Source organism: Rhodamnia argentea, chromosome 9, assembly GCF_020921035.1.
Source record: "Rhodamnia argentea isolate NSW1041297 chromosome 9, ASM2092103v1, whole genome shotgun sequence".
In the NCBI taxonomy this organism is placed as follows: Eukaryota; Viridiplantae; Streptophyta; class Magnoliopsida; order Myrtales; family Myrtaceae; genus Rhodamnia; species Rhodamnia argentea.
This window is the reverse complement of record NC_063158.1, coordinates 5,133,461-5,147,059: the sequence shown is the minus strand read 5'-3', so window position 1 is coordinate 5,147,059 and position 13,599 is coordinate 5,133,461.

The following is a 13,599-nucleotide window of genomic DNA, read 5'->3' as shown; positions in this document are numbered from 1 at the left end:
TAAATGACATGGCAAATATGACATTGAATCGAATGACATAGCATGGATAATGACATGGCAAAGACAATGCAATGAAGATGGCGGTAAAGCGAAATTGGATCTCGTTGGACTGGTGTAACAGCTGGAAGGACCAAAGTTGCTGGACATCGCCGCTGGGGATAGCAAGGAAGCAGCGTTGGCTGAGGCAACAACAGCAACACAGGAAATAGAAAGAAGAAAGAATAATCCATTGGCGTTTTCTGTGTGGAAGACGTGAGCGAAAGCTGAAAAAGAAAGAAGAAAACAACAATAATGGTAATGGTGGCAAGCAAATATTTGATATTGATGAAGAATTGGCCTTGCCTTCCTGGTTCTCTCAAGATCGTGTAATGCCTCTTCCCTATCATGTCTCTCTCTCTCTCTCTCTCTCTCTCTCTCTCTCTCGGCCTATTGAAGCAGAAATCGTTACATATTTCCATTAAGCTTAAAGGGTTATTCATATAGCCAATACTACATTTTACAAGATTTACTGGCATGAAAAGAAATACATAAAATAGAAAACTTTCCCACTTCCAAAGATCTAATTCCAAATCTTCCAAAATCAGTAGCGCAATATTCAGTTGTTAATATCCAAAGATATGATTTCAAATCTTCCAAAATTGATAGCACAATATTCTGTTGATATTCCAAAAGGTTCCATATAATAGAAGCAAGGCTAATGCCCATATTTATAGAATTATATATCAGGTTGAGAAAAAAAAAAAGTGATTTCCAACTTCTTCCAAACTCTGTACAAATTTCAGTCGATTTAGGAAGGAAACTTCATGCCAGAAATTCGAAGACAAGTAGAAAACATGCATTTTCAAGTGGAAAAAATGGCAACCATGCCTCTTTTATCGGCAAGCTTTAGTCTTGCTCTAGACTTTTACCCAAAACGGTCATAACGCACGACTCTTAGTCTTTGGGGCCTTTTTTCTTCTTCCTTTTTTTGCTGTGCATCCCTTTTAATTCTCCGGATCGAGACTAAAAATACTATAACTATTTGACTACATTCATGGGGTCAAGGCCCAAAAGGAGAATTGATGTTCTTGTCAATGTCGGCTTGTACCACCCAGCAACATTCCACCCTTATTAGGCCTGTGGTTCGGTCCAATTCTTTCCCCTTTGCTATCTAAGAAGCCCACTAGGAGTCACACCATGCTCAAACCTTCTAGCCTGGCAATTACTCTCCGCACCAATTGGATCGAGGCCTAATCCATCCACAAATCATGCATCTACTAAGGAGTTCTTACTCTTATATCATCTGTGATAGGCCGATTCGTTTCACGTGAGCCTAATCCCCCAATAAGAGTACGCTTAATAGTTGTACATGTAGTGATCATTTGAGGTTGGGTGTCGACTTGTGAATCACTTAATGGGGCCACTATCAATTGATATAGGACTATGGGATGTCACACTTACTAGGGGCAACGTCTTTTTTTTTTTTTTTTTTGGTCGGACTAGGGGCAACGTTCACTAAGCATAAGTTCTACTACATGTAGGGGCAAGTGAGTAACACTGATTATTTTTGCTGATGGGAAGATTGAGAACAGAATGATAAGAAAGAAAATTGGATATCTCTCACGGTTTGGGTGTCCAATTCGAATCCTTTCATGAGCATTACTGCGAACTTTCTCGAGTGTTAATTGCAAAAGAGTAACCCTGACCCCTAACCACTAAGCATGAAAGCAAATGGCTAGACAGCTGAAGAGGGCCAAAGGTCACCTTTGGTCCACCACTTGGAGTGCTGTTTGATCTTTCTTTTGAAACATTTGACAATTATCTTTTCGTTCTCCTTATCCCTCCTGTCAACACATAATTCACAACGAACATGATTGACATTTTCGATGTGTCACGGTCCCCGCTTGGATTGCCCTGATCTAGGCAAGGGTTGTGCTTATTGGTCGGCAAGCGTCGCAATGCCCTCAACTAGACCGGACAAGGGTCGCCGATCATCACCAGGGCCTCAGAAAATAAGAAAAAAAAAAAAAAAAAAACAAGTGAAAGAAAGGTAAAAAAGAAAATAAGCGAAATTCAGAAGATTTTTAAATAAAAAAAATCATCAATGTCGGTGCCGATCATTGGCTAACGTTCATGTTAGCAATTTTCAGGCTAAAATTGACTGGAAGGACTACATTCATAAATCATCAAAATAGTAAGGACTAAATTGATAAAATTAAAAAATTTAGAACTGAATTGGCTGTCGTACAACATGTTTTAGAACTTTTTGAGCACTTAACATAAGTGTCATATTGCGTTAGATTTGTAGTACTTGTGATAAACGCTTTTAAAGGAGCTATGAATTTCAAGTGAACGTTTTGTAGAAGTCTTGTCACTCAAGTGATAAAAAAAGTTATGACACTCAAATGAATATTTTGTGGGCCATTGCATTCAAGTGATTGAAAAATAATTATGACACTTAAGTGAGTGTTGCATAAAAGTTATGCCACTTGTAATAGTATTTTTTCGAGATTAGTTCTGCTAACCATAACAGCAAAAATGGCTAAAGAAAATTTTTAGGACTCAATTGTATTTTTAAAAAAATTTATAACTTAATTGTACTTTTTAAAAGTTTTAGAACTCAATTGCCCTTTTGTGACAAGTTTTAGGACTTCAAATGCAATTGTCCCTTCTAATTGCTCTTTGTACATGTTTTAACTCCAAAGATAGAAATAGGGGCGAGCATGGTTCCAGGATAGAATCGGGACCGGGAGAACCGGACCACCGATTCCTAGTCCGTTTCCAGGTTCCAATGAGTCAAGGTCCGGTTCCCAGTTCTATTTTTCTACGAGCTGCGGTTTTGATTTCGGTTCCCGGTTCCCTATGGAACCGAACCAGAATCGGAGAAAGTTCAGTGCTAGAAGCTTTATTTTCAGGTAGGGATTTTGAAAGGAAATGAACATGAAGCAGTTTTTATGATATGCTTGAAGATGAATTGCAGAGGAATTTCTAGACCAGGGTGATCAGCTCAAGCAGAAAATGGGAGCTAACAGGTCCAAATGACAATTGACCATCTGAGCACCATGGAAAGACTTTAAAGGAACCATACATTAATTGATAACCAACTTAGAAATTTGGGTCATTCAAAATTAGGTTTCGGTTCATGCGTTGTTAAGTCATACTTTGTATGAAATTTGCATACGGAGTCAGCCTCCTCATTTGCAGACGAGCCACACTTCTGTTTAAAGAATTACTCGGTCATTCATTTTCTCTCTCACTAGGAGACATCCTTATCTACCTAACATAACAAACCCTAACAATGGCCATGCTATGGAGGATTGATCAATAGACACAAGTCCCTATGACACTCATAAGAAACAACAATATTTGGGATCGAAGGGAGAGGAAGAGCGGCGCTCGTTATCGCAACCTTAGGGAAAATACATCTCAACCCAATATTTTTCCGCTCTTACGAAACAGAACACTGATAGAAAGTCTTGAAGTCTTCATAGTGAGAGACAAAAATGGGAGAAGTTGGAACGTATGGCTTCACAAACCAAGTAAATGAATAACTAGAAAACCAGATTTAATCTCATTTTTGTTGTGGCGCTCACTCTCATTTTATTTAGTTAAATATGAAAAAAAAATAATAGAGAACAAATTGAAATTGACGGGTTCTCGGGTACCCTGAAACCATACCCTGGATCCTGTGACAGAGTAGGTTCTAGGTTCCATAGTATACATAGTGTTGGAACTTTGATCTCCAAATCCCATAAGAAGGTGAATGGAAAGTGAGGGATGAAGTAAATCCCATATTGGAAAGAAGAGGAGTTGAGAGGTGGTTTTAAATATATGAATCTCATATATGGGTTTGGGCTCCAAGGGGCACTCCACTTTTGTGGAAGGGAGAAAACCTAGGCTTTGCTAGGTTGATCCACACGCGCGCACCGCCGCCCGTCGGCTTGGCTTGGCTCGGGCCCGGGCTGCCTGGTTCCTATTCTTTTAGGAGCCCATCGGTTTTATTTTATTTTTCATCCAAACAGACATGTTTGTCTGGAAATTTTTTTGGAAATTATTTCTTTGAACAAACATGTTCGTTTGGAAGATATCTGTTTGGGTTCGTAACTCTTCATTCTTAACCGCTTCACTGCCTATAAATACAAACATTGATTGCCACGAATTAATTCAATTTTTTTCGCTTTTGGGATTTCTGTCATTTTGTCATTCTTTCTCATCGTTATCATTTTGTGTGGTTATTCCGCAAAGTTGAGTTTGAAGGTTTCCTATTGGAGTGGTACCGCTTCATAGGAAAGGCAATCTGTTCTATCCCGAGAGGCAATTGTCCAATGACTTTGGATACCAATGGAGGGGACAAATTGTCTTAAGGACACAATATGAATTCGTTGGGCAAGATTATCTATCCGCATTCGGATTACTTACTTGCATTCAATTTCTGATTTGTCTATCAACTCTTTTGTGTGCATACATACACATAGGTTCAAAAAATCTGAAGACATTTTTGGTTCGTATTGTTGCTTTTCGTTGTAAATTTTCTGTTTTCGTAACATAAATGACTACAACATCGGTGACACCTATTGCTTCAGTATCGACTCATGGAGAGAAGCCAGAAAGGTTCAACGGGGCTGATTTCAAAAGATGGCAATAGAAAATGTTGTTCTATCTTACAACATTGAATCTAGCAAGGTTCCTCATAGAGGATGCTCCTAAGTAGGATGAAGGAGAGGCATACAAGGAAAAGTTTGCTGCAGTAGATGCGTGGAAGTATCCCGACTTCTTGTGTCGCAACTACATCCTTAATGGTAGGGATAATTCCCTCTACAACGTTTATAGTTCACTAAAAATGGCTAAGGAATTATGGGAAAGTCTGGACAAGAAGTACAAAACAGAAGATGCTGGGATGAAGAAATTTATCGTCGACAAATTTCTGGACTTCAAGTGATCATGCATGACATTCATGCTGAAGGTATAATTGTAAGTGCATCATTTCAAGTGGCTGCTTTCATTGAAAAGTTACCACCGCCTTGGAAAGATTTCAAAAATTATCTCAAACATAAGAGAAATGAGTTATCACTTGAAGAATTAATTGTGCGGTTGATGATAGAGGAAGATAATAAGCTTTCTGAGAAGAAAGTTGACAGCAAACCGGAGGACTTAAGGGCCAAAATTGTTGAAGAAGGATCAAAATCCAACAAGAAGAGGAAAAGGAATGGAGAGGGATCTATCCAAGGCCAGAAAAAGTTCAAAGGCATTTGCTATAATTGTGAAAAGTCCGGACATCGTGCCAAAGACTGCAGAGCCAAGAAAAGGAAGAAGACTCAGGCAAATATGGTGGAAGAGATTTTCTAGTGGTGTTGATGATATCAAACTTACTGCTATGATATCCGAGTGCAATATAGTGGGAAACCCCAAAGAATGGTGGGTTGACACTAGAGCAACTCGTCACATTTGCGCCAACAAATTGTTGTTCTCATCTTACACACCTGTAGGGGGTAATGAAAAACTCTACGTGGATAATTCATCAACCTCTAAGGTTGAAGGTGTTGGAAAGGTTGCTCTGAAGATGATTTTTGGGAAAATAGTGGCACTAACCAATATGCTACATGTGCCGGACATACGCAAGAACTTAGTATCCGGATCTCTCCTAAGTAAGAATGTCTTCAAGTTGGTATTTGTATCTGATAAGTTTGTACTCTCCAAAAATGATATGTATGTAGGAAAGGGCTATCTCGGCGATGGTTTTTTCAAATTACATGTAATGATTGTTGCAAACAAGGATGATATTAATAATAATAAAGTTGAGTCTCCCGATTTATGGCATGCTAGATTATGACACGTTAATTATAAGTCAATAAATAAATTAATGAACATGGAGTTATTGCCAAAATTTGACTATCCAAATGAAAAATGCCAAATGTGTGTTGAGTCTAAATTTTTTAAGCCTCCATTTCATTCCGTAGATAATAGAAATACAAAGCCTTTAGATCTAATACACACGGTATATGTGATATGAAAAGGATACCATCTAGGGGTGATACGAAGTATTTTATTACATTTATAGATGACTGTACAAGATATTATTATGTTTACTTGCTTAGTAATAAATATGAGGTTGTGATTGCATTTAAAATTTCTAAGTCTGAAGTTGAAACTCAATTAAATACGAAAATAAAAATGATAAGAAGTAATAGAGGAGGTGAAAATGAATTTCCTTTTGAGGAAATTTGTTCTGAATTCAGTATCATTCACTAAATCATCCCTCTTTATGCGCCACGATCTAATGGAGTGGCGAAAAGGAAAAATCAATCTTTAAAGGAAATAATTAATGCATTGTTGAATAGTTCCGATTTACGACAAAATATGTGCGAGGAAGTTGTTTTGACGGCCAATAATATCTTAAACAGAGTATCCTATAAAAAGACACAACAAATTCCCTACGAAAAGTGGAAAGGAAGAAAGGTTAATTTGAAATACCTTAAAGTGTGGAAGTGTTTAGCTAAGGTTGCAGTTCCTAAACCTAAAAAGGTTAAGATAGGACCAAAAATCATTGATTGTGTTTTTATTGGTTATGCTTTTAATAGTAATGCATATCGATTTCTTGTTCATAAGTCCGAGGTCCCATATATACATGTTAATACGATCATTGAATCAAGGGATGCTTCGTTCTTTGAAATTTTATTTCCGTATAACATGAGATATGAGCCAAATGATAATAATAAGAAGAAGCCTCGGAATACTACATCTAGAAGCGATCCTATAGAGGATGAACGTAGATGTAGTAAAAGACATATGACTTCTACATCATTTGGACCCGATTTCTAACATATTTGTTAGAAAATGAGCCTCCGACCTATAGGGAGGCCGTAATATTCCTAGAAGCCCTGTTATGAAAAGAAGCTATCAATAGTGAAATTGAATCCATCTTATCAAACCATACTTGAGAATTGGTTGACCTCCCTCATGATAATAAACCACTACAATGTAAGTGGATTTTCAAGACTAAAATGAAAGCAGATAGTACTATTAATAAATATAAGGCTAGGCTTGTAGTAAAAGGCTACAAGCAATGATAAGGTCTTGATTATTTTGATACCTATTCACCTATTCACCTATTACAAGAATTACATCTATAAAGATGCTAATTATCATAGCAGCGTTGTATAGGCTTGAAATTCATCAAATGGATGTAAAAACGACATTCTTAAATAAGGATTTAGAAGAAGAAATATATTTGGAACAACACGCATGGTTCATTGCTCCAGGACAAGAGAAGAAAGTATGTCAACTTATCAAGTCTCTCTATGGCTTGAACAAGCACCAAAACAATGGCATGCCAAATTCGATCAAGTTGTGTTATCGAATTTTTTTAAAATTAATGAGTGTGATAAATGTGTATATGTTAAGAACACTCATAATGGCTTTGTCATTTTGTGCTTGTAAGTAGATGATATGCTCATAATGAGTAGCAATAGTGAGATTGTCAAGGCAACTAATCGCATGCTCACAAGTAAATTTGATATGAAAGACATGGGGGTCGCAGATGTTATTTTGAGAATTAAAATCCATAAAACATCTGAAGGATTAACACTATCACAATCTCACTACATTGCAAAGATTCTTGGAAAGTGCAAAAATCTAGACATTGTACTAGTAAAAACCCCAATATATGTTAATTTACATCTTTCAAAGAATACTAGTGAAAGTTAGGCTCACGGTTTAATGTATGTCATGACCGCACAAGGTCTAACATAGCTTATGCTGTAAGCAAGTTAAGTCGATTTACAATTAGTCCAAATGAAAATCATTAGAGAGCTCTGAAACATGTATTGGGCTATTTGAAGCATACTCAAAATTATGCTTTACATTACATAGAGTATCCAGCGGTGCTTGAAGGATACAGTGATGCAAATTGGATAACTAGCACAAGAGACACAAAATCCACAAGTGGATATGTGTTTACACTTGGTGGGGGAGTAGTCTTTGGGAAATCATCCAAACAAACCTGCGTTGCGAGGTCTACTATGGAAGCTGAATTTATTGCTTTGGATAAGGTTGGTGAAGAAGTAGAGTGGCTTCGAAATTTCTTAGAGGACATTCCTAATTGGCCTAAACCAGTGCCAACCGTGTGTATTCATTGTGATAGTCTTGCAGCAATAGGCGGGGTAAGGAACGTCATGTATAATGGTAAGTCTCGACATATATGTCGAAGACACAATTCTGTAAGACAACTACTCTCTAGTGGAATTATCACGATTGACTTTGTGAAGTTAAAAGATAATGTTGTGGATCCACTAATAAAAAGCCTAACTAGAGAGATGGTTGTAAAAACATCAAGGGGAACGAGTTTAAGGCATATAAACTAAGTCATCATAGCAAAAACCCTACCTAGTTGACTGGAAATCCCAAGGTCTACGTTCAAAAGTACAACGAAGTTAAGCTAGCGATATAAAGTACTGTCAATTCTCATCCATTCCTATATTAATACAATACTAACATGTAGAGGTTAAGCATAAGCTTTTAATAATTCTAAATCGGGTATTTGGTATACCATACATTCAGAATATCACCTATGTGAGTGTGAAGTGAGGGCCACTTCTATGAGAATTTGAAAGGCCGAATTCTCTAAAGCACTCATGAAACCAGGTGGTGTTCATGGCCAAAACGAACACAACAATGAGAACCAACTCTGTTCGAGAGATAGTTGTGTGATTTCTGTTGTCTAGGTTTACACCAAAGGTCGATAGTTCAAGGACATCAAGTCTACTGATTGATCGAGTAAGTCCGATAGGTCTCATTAGGGAAAGTTCAAAGTCTCAAACTACTTATCCGGATGCAATAGTCTCTCATTGAATAATTGCACACTGCATCCCATGCATTCATGAAGAGTCATGATAACTAAACTTCTCATTCATGTGGGGAATTGTTGGGACTTTGGTTTCCAAATCCCATAAGAAGGTGAATGAGAAGTGAGGGATGGCGCAAATCCCTCATTGGAAAGTAGAGGAGTTGAGATGTTGGTTTAAATATAGGAATCTCACATATGGATTTGGGCCTCAATGGGCACCCTACTTTTGTGGAAAGGAGAAGACCTAGGCTTTGCTAGGTTGACCCACAAGCCCGGCCGCTGCCGCCACCGCCCACCGGCCGGCCGGCCGGGCTCGGGCTCGGGCCTGGGCGGGTTGCCTGGTTCCTATTTTTTTTGGAGTCCATCGGTTTTATTTATTTATTTCCATCCGAATAGACATGTTTGTCTAGAAATTCTTTTGGAATTTTTTTCTTTGAACAAATATGTTCATTTGGAAGATATATGTTCGGGTTCGTGACTCTTCATTCTTAACTGCTTCATTGCCTATAAATACAAACATTGATCGTCCCGAATTACTACAATTTTTTTCGCTTTCGGCATTTCTATCATTTTGTCATTTTTTCTCATCGTCATCATTTTGTGCGATTATTTTGCAAAGTTGAGTTTGAAGGTTTCCTATTGGAGTAGTACTGCTTCAAAAGAAAGGCAATCCGTTCTATCCTGGGAGGCAATTGTCCAAGGACTTTGGGTACCAGTGGAGGGGACAAATTGTCTTAAGGACACAACGTGAATTTGTTGGGCTCGGATTATCTATCTGCATATGAATTACTCACCTACATTCAATTTTTGGTTTGTCTATCAACTCTCTTATGCATATACATACACATAGGTTCAAACACGGGGTGGAATTCATGTTCCAAAAAATGAGGAACCTACCCGAAACCTTGAACTGCTCACCCCTAGATACAAATGGCACTTACTAGTCTAGTCATTCTTTCATGCTTCAAATAATTTCCGGTACTCCCTAGAATCTGTAATCGTAGTCATTTTCTTGTACATTTAGCAAGTTGGTAAGCTGCATTCTCGGTTATCAAGCTCTCATTTAAATTACTTACCGAGTTTTGTTTTAATCACCAACTTTTCTTGTATGTGAACTTTTATTGACAATCTTACGTTCGTAAAAGATAAGATGACAAATTTTTTTTTTGTCAAAGATAACAAAAGTTGGTAATTTTACCAAAAATTACGTAGACATAGGTAACTAATTCTGGTGAGAGTTAATAACCCAAGTAACACAATTCAACAAAATTGATGATCTCTCTAATTAAGTCTTTTAATTTTTTAAAAGTAATTGGTAAATTGAACCGGACAGGAAGCAAGTACTACAAAAAAGCATGGATTTAGCCACGAAAAATTTGCGATGGAAAAAATTAGTCGCTAATTTCCGACGAAAATAGCGACAAAATGAGGATTTGTTGCTATTTGCGACGAAATTAGCGAGGAAAAAAGTCGTCACTAATTAGCGACTAATATAGCAATGAAAAAAATTCGTTGCTAATTTGCGACGAAAATGCCCACGAAAAATATTTCATCGTTAATTTGCGACGAAAATAGCCACGAAAAATATTTCATCACTAATTTCCGACGAAAAAAGGCCACAAAAAAATTAGTCGCAAATTAGCGACGAAAATGGCATGAAAAGATTATTCATGGCTATAGCCTTTGCGACGAAAATAGGCTTTGTCGCCAATTAGCGACGAAAAGGCCACGTTTCGTCGCTAATTAGCGACAAACTTTTATTTTCGTCGTAAAATTAGAACTATGAATAAAAATAACAAAGAAAATATTAAAATTAGCGACAAATTATTATTTTCGTCGCTACGAAATGTATTATTCGTTGCTAATATGACAGAAATAAAAATAAAAAAAAAGAAAATATTCAATTTAGCGACGAATTACCTTTTTCGTCGCTAATACGATAAAAATAAAAATAAAAATAAAAATAAAAAAATAATTAGCCACGAGCAATGTTTTTTGTTGCTAATTAGCGATGAAAACCATATTTCCTTGCAACTTTGTTGCTATCATTTCGCGACGAAAACCTATTTCGTCACCAATTAGCAACGAACCACGTTTTTCGTCGCAAATTCTCTTCTTAAAACTTAGCGACAAAAATTGTCGTTCGTCGCTAATTAGCGACGAACATTGATTTTGTCGCAAAATTAGCACTATGAATAAAAATAAGAGAGAAAATATTAAAATTAGCGACGAATCACATTTTTGGTCGCTAATTTTATAGAAATATAAATAAAAAAGAAAATATTCAATTTAGTGATGAATTATCTTTGTCGTCGCTAATTTAGTGACGAAATTCGTTTTTCGTCGCTAATATGATATAAATAAAAATAAAAGTAAAAAATAAAATATTAAAATTAGCGACGAATTAGATTTTTCATTGCTAATTTAGCGACAAACAATTTTGTTCGTCGCAAAATTAGCACAATCAATAAAAATAAAAAAGAAAATATTTCAATTTAGCGACGGACTAATTTTTTCGTTGCTAATTTAGCAACGAATCACGTTTTTTGTCGTTAATATGACATAAATAAAAATAAAAAAGAAAATATTAATATTAGCGACGAATTAGTTTTTTCGTCACTACATTAGTGACGAATTGTTTTTTTTGCCGCTAATTTAGCGCTTCGTTCATCAACACCCCCAACCCCAAAAAGAAAGCCCCGCACGGATTGCCAGCGTGTCACCACCATTGGAACGTCACCATCTTATCTACCGCTCTTATAAATGCTCCTGTCATCGTCGCTTTCGCACATCTCCACTCAACGAGAAACCCAGAAAGCTTCGTTGTGGTTGTCTTCAGATTGTGCCATCTTCGGAACCAGGAATGGAGGCCAGGGGCACTGGAGGAAGGAGGAGAGAGAGAGAGGAAGAAGGCGGTTTCCAAGTCCATCAAAACCGACCTCCAGTTCCCCGTCGGCCGCATCGCCCATTTCCTCAAGAAGGGCCGCTACGCCCAGTGCACCAGCACCGGAGCTCCGATATACCTCATCGCCATCCTCGAGTACTTGGCCACCATTTGAAGCTCTGAAGAAACCATGGGGCCGAAGGATTCGAGTGAAATTTGAAAACAAGATTGGTTTATTTTCAATTCAAACCCAACTCACTCTTGGCAATCTACAGGAGGTGATCCTATGTGCGAAAGTCGGTGGCAACATTATAGAGAGGCCATAAGATTATCACGTGCGATGCACGAGATTCGTTTGTAGTTATGCAAATGGTATTTTGTTTATGGGTCGGTTCAATCCGTAATTTTTTTTCTACTGTATATGACTAGATGAACTAACCAAAACCAAGTGTCAAAATATTTGACCAATGATCATTAGTTTATCTGTTGTGTTATACTTAAACATTTATCTTTTATTAAGTTTAGAATTTTTTTTAAAAAAAATGAATAGAATGGAAGTATCTTAACAAGCGAAGGTTGAAACTATGATGAACTTTTTTATTTCTTCTCATGTGTTTGCTATGTCGATGCTAAACTTTCAAATTCGTAATTGGCAATGACTTTTGCAACGAATTCGGGCAAATTAGCAACGAATTTTGCCATTGTTCGTGGCAAATTAACGACGACTAATATTTTCGTGGCTAAATTTGATTCATCTCTAATTAACGACGGAAAAAATTCGTCGGAAAGTTCATCTAAAAGTAAATCAAATTTAGCAACGAAATCAAAATTTCGTCGCTAATTTTACCATGAAAAATTTGGCAAAATTAGTCGCTAATTGGGTTTTACGACGAATTTTGCCACGAAAAAAAATTCGTGGCTAATCCGGCGTAGCAAAATTTAGCTACAAAACATTGTGTTTTGGTCACTAAATTTACCGACGAACAGAAAGTTCGTCACTAAATTCGTCGCTAAATTTAACGACGAAATTTATTTTCGTGGTAAAACTTGTGGCAATTAGCGACGAGTAAGTTTTGTCGCTACTTTGCCACGGAGGGTAATTCGCCGCAAAATTCTTGGCTAATTAGCGATGAAACTTATTCGTCGCTAATTAGCCACGGATAAGTATTCGTCGCAAAATTCGTCGCTAATTAGCAACGAACTTTAGTTTTTCGTCGCTAAATTTTGCGACGCCGAGTTAGCGACAAATATTTTTCCGTCGCTAAGTGTCGTCGCAAATCAGTTTAGCTATGAATTTTGGTCAAATTTTCGTGGCAAAATCCGTGGTTAAATCCTTGTTTTTTTTGTAGTAAAGGCCAATAAAATTTGGTAATTCAATAGAAAATTAAAAAAACAAAAAAATTTGAAGTTGTTAAGCAACTCAAATGAGAGTGATGAATCAAAAGTAGTTGTAACCTAATAGGAGAAAAGTTGATAAGTCACATAAACAAAGCTTGGTAAATTCATAGAAGAAACACTTGTAAGTGATGATAAACAATCATTCGTAAATGATAGCAAAAATTGAAAAATAACTCGAATGAGAGCTAGTAATCCAAAATTAGTTGATAGTTTAATTTGTAAAAAATTGGTAACTCACTCCAATGAGGGTTTATAAAATCATATAAACTTCAATAAGCTTTAGGTGTTTGCAAGAACGGCAAATCAAATTTGGTAAAAGACAAGAAAAGTTAGTCATTTCTAAAATGATTAGTAAGTTATCAACAAGTTTCTGTGCAATTAGGTGACTGGCATTTTTTTATCATCTATTTTTTTTTACTATTATGAGCGCTTTTAGGAATCAGAAAAAACCTTTTTTTTCCTTAAGGGAATTGAAGAGTATCTAGATGGAAATTAG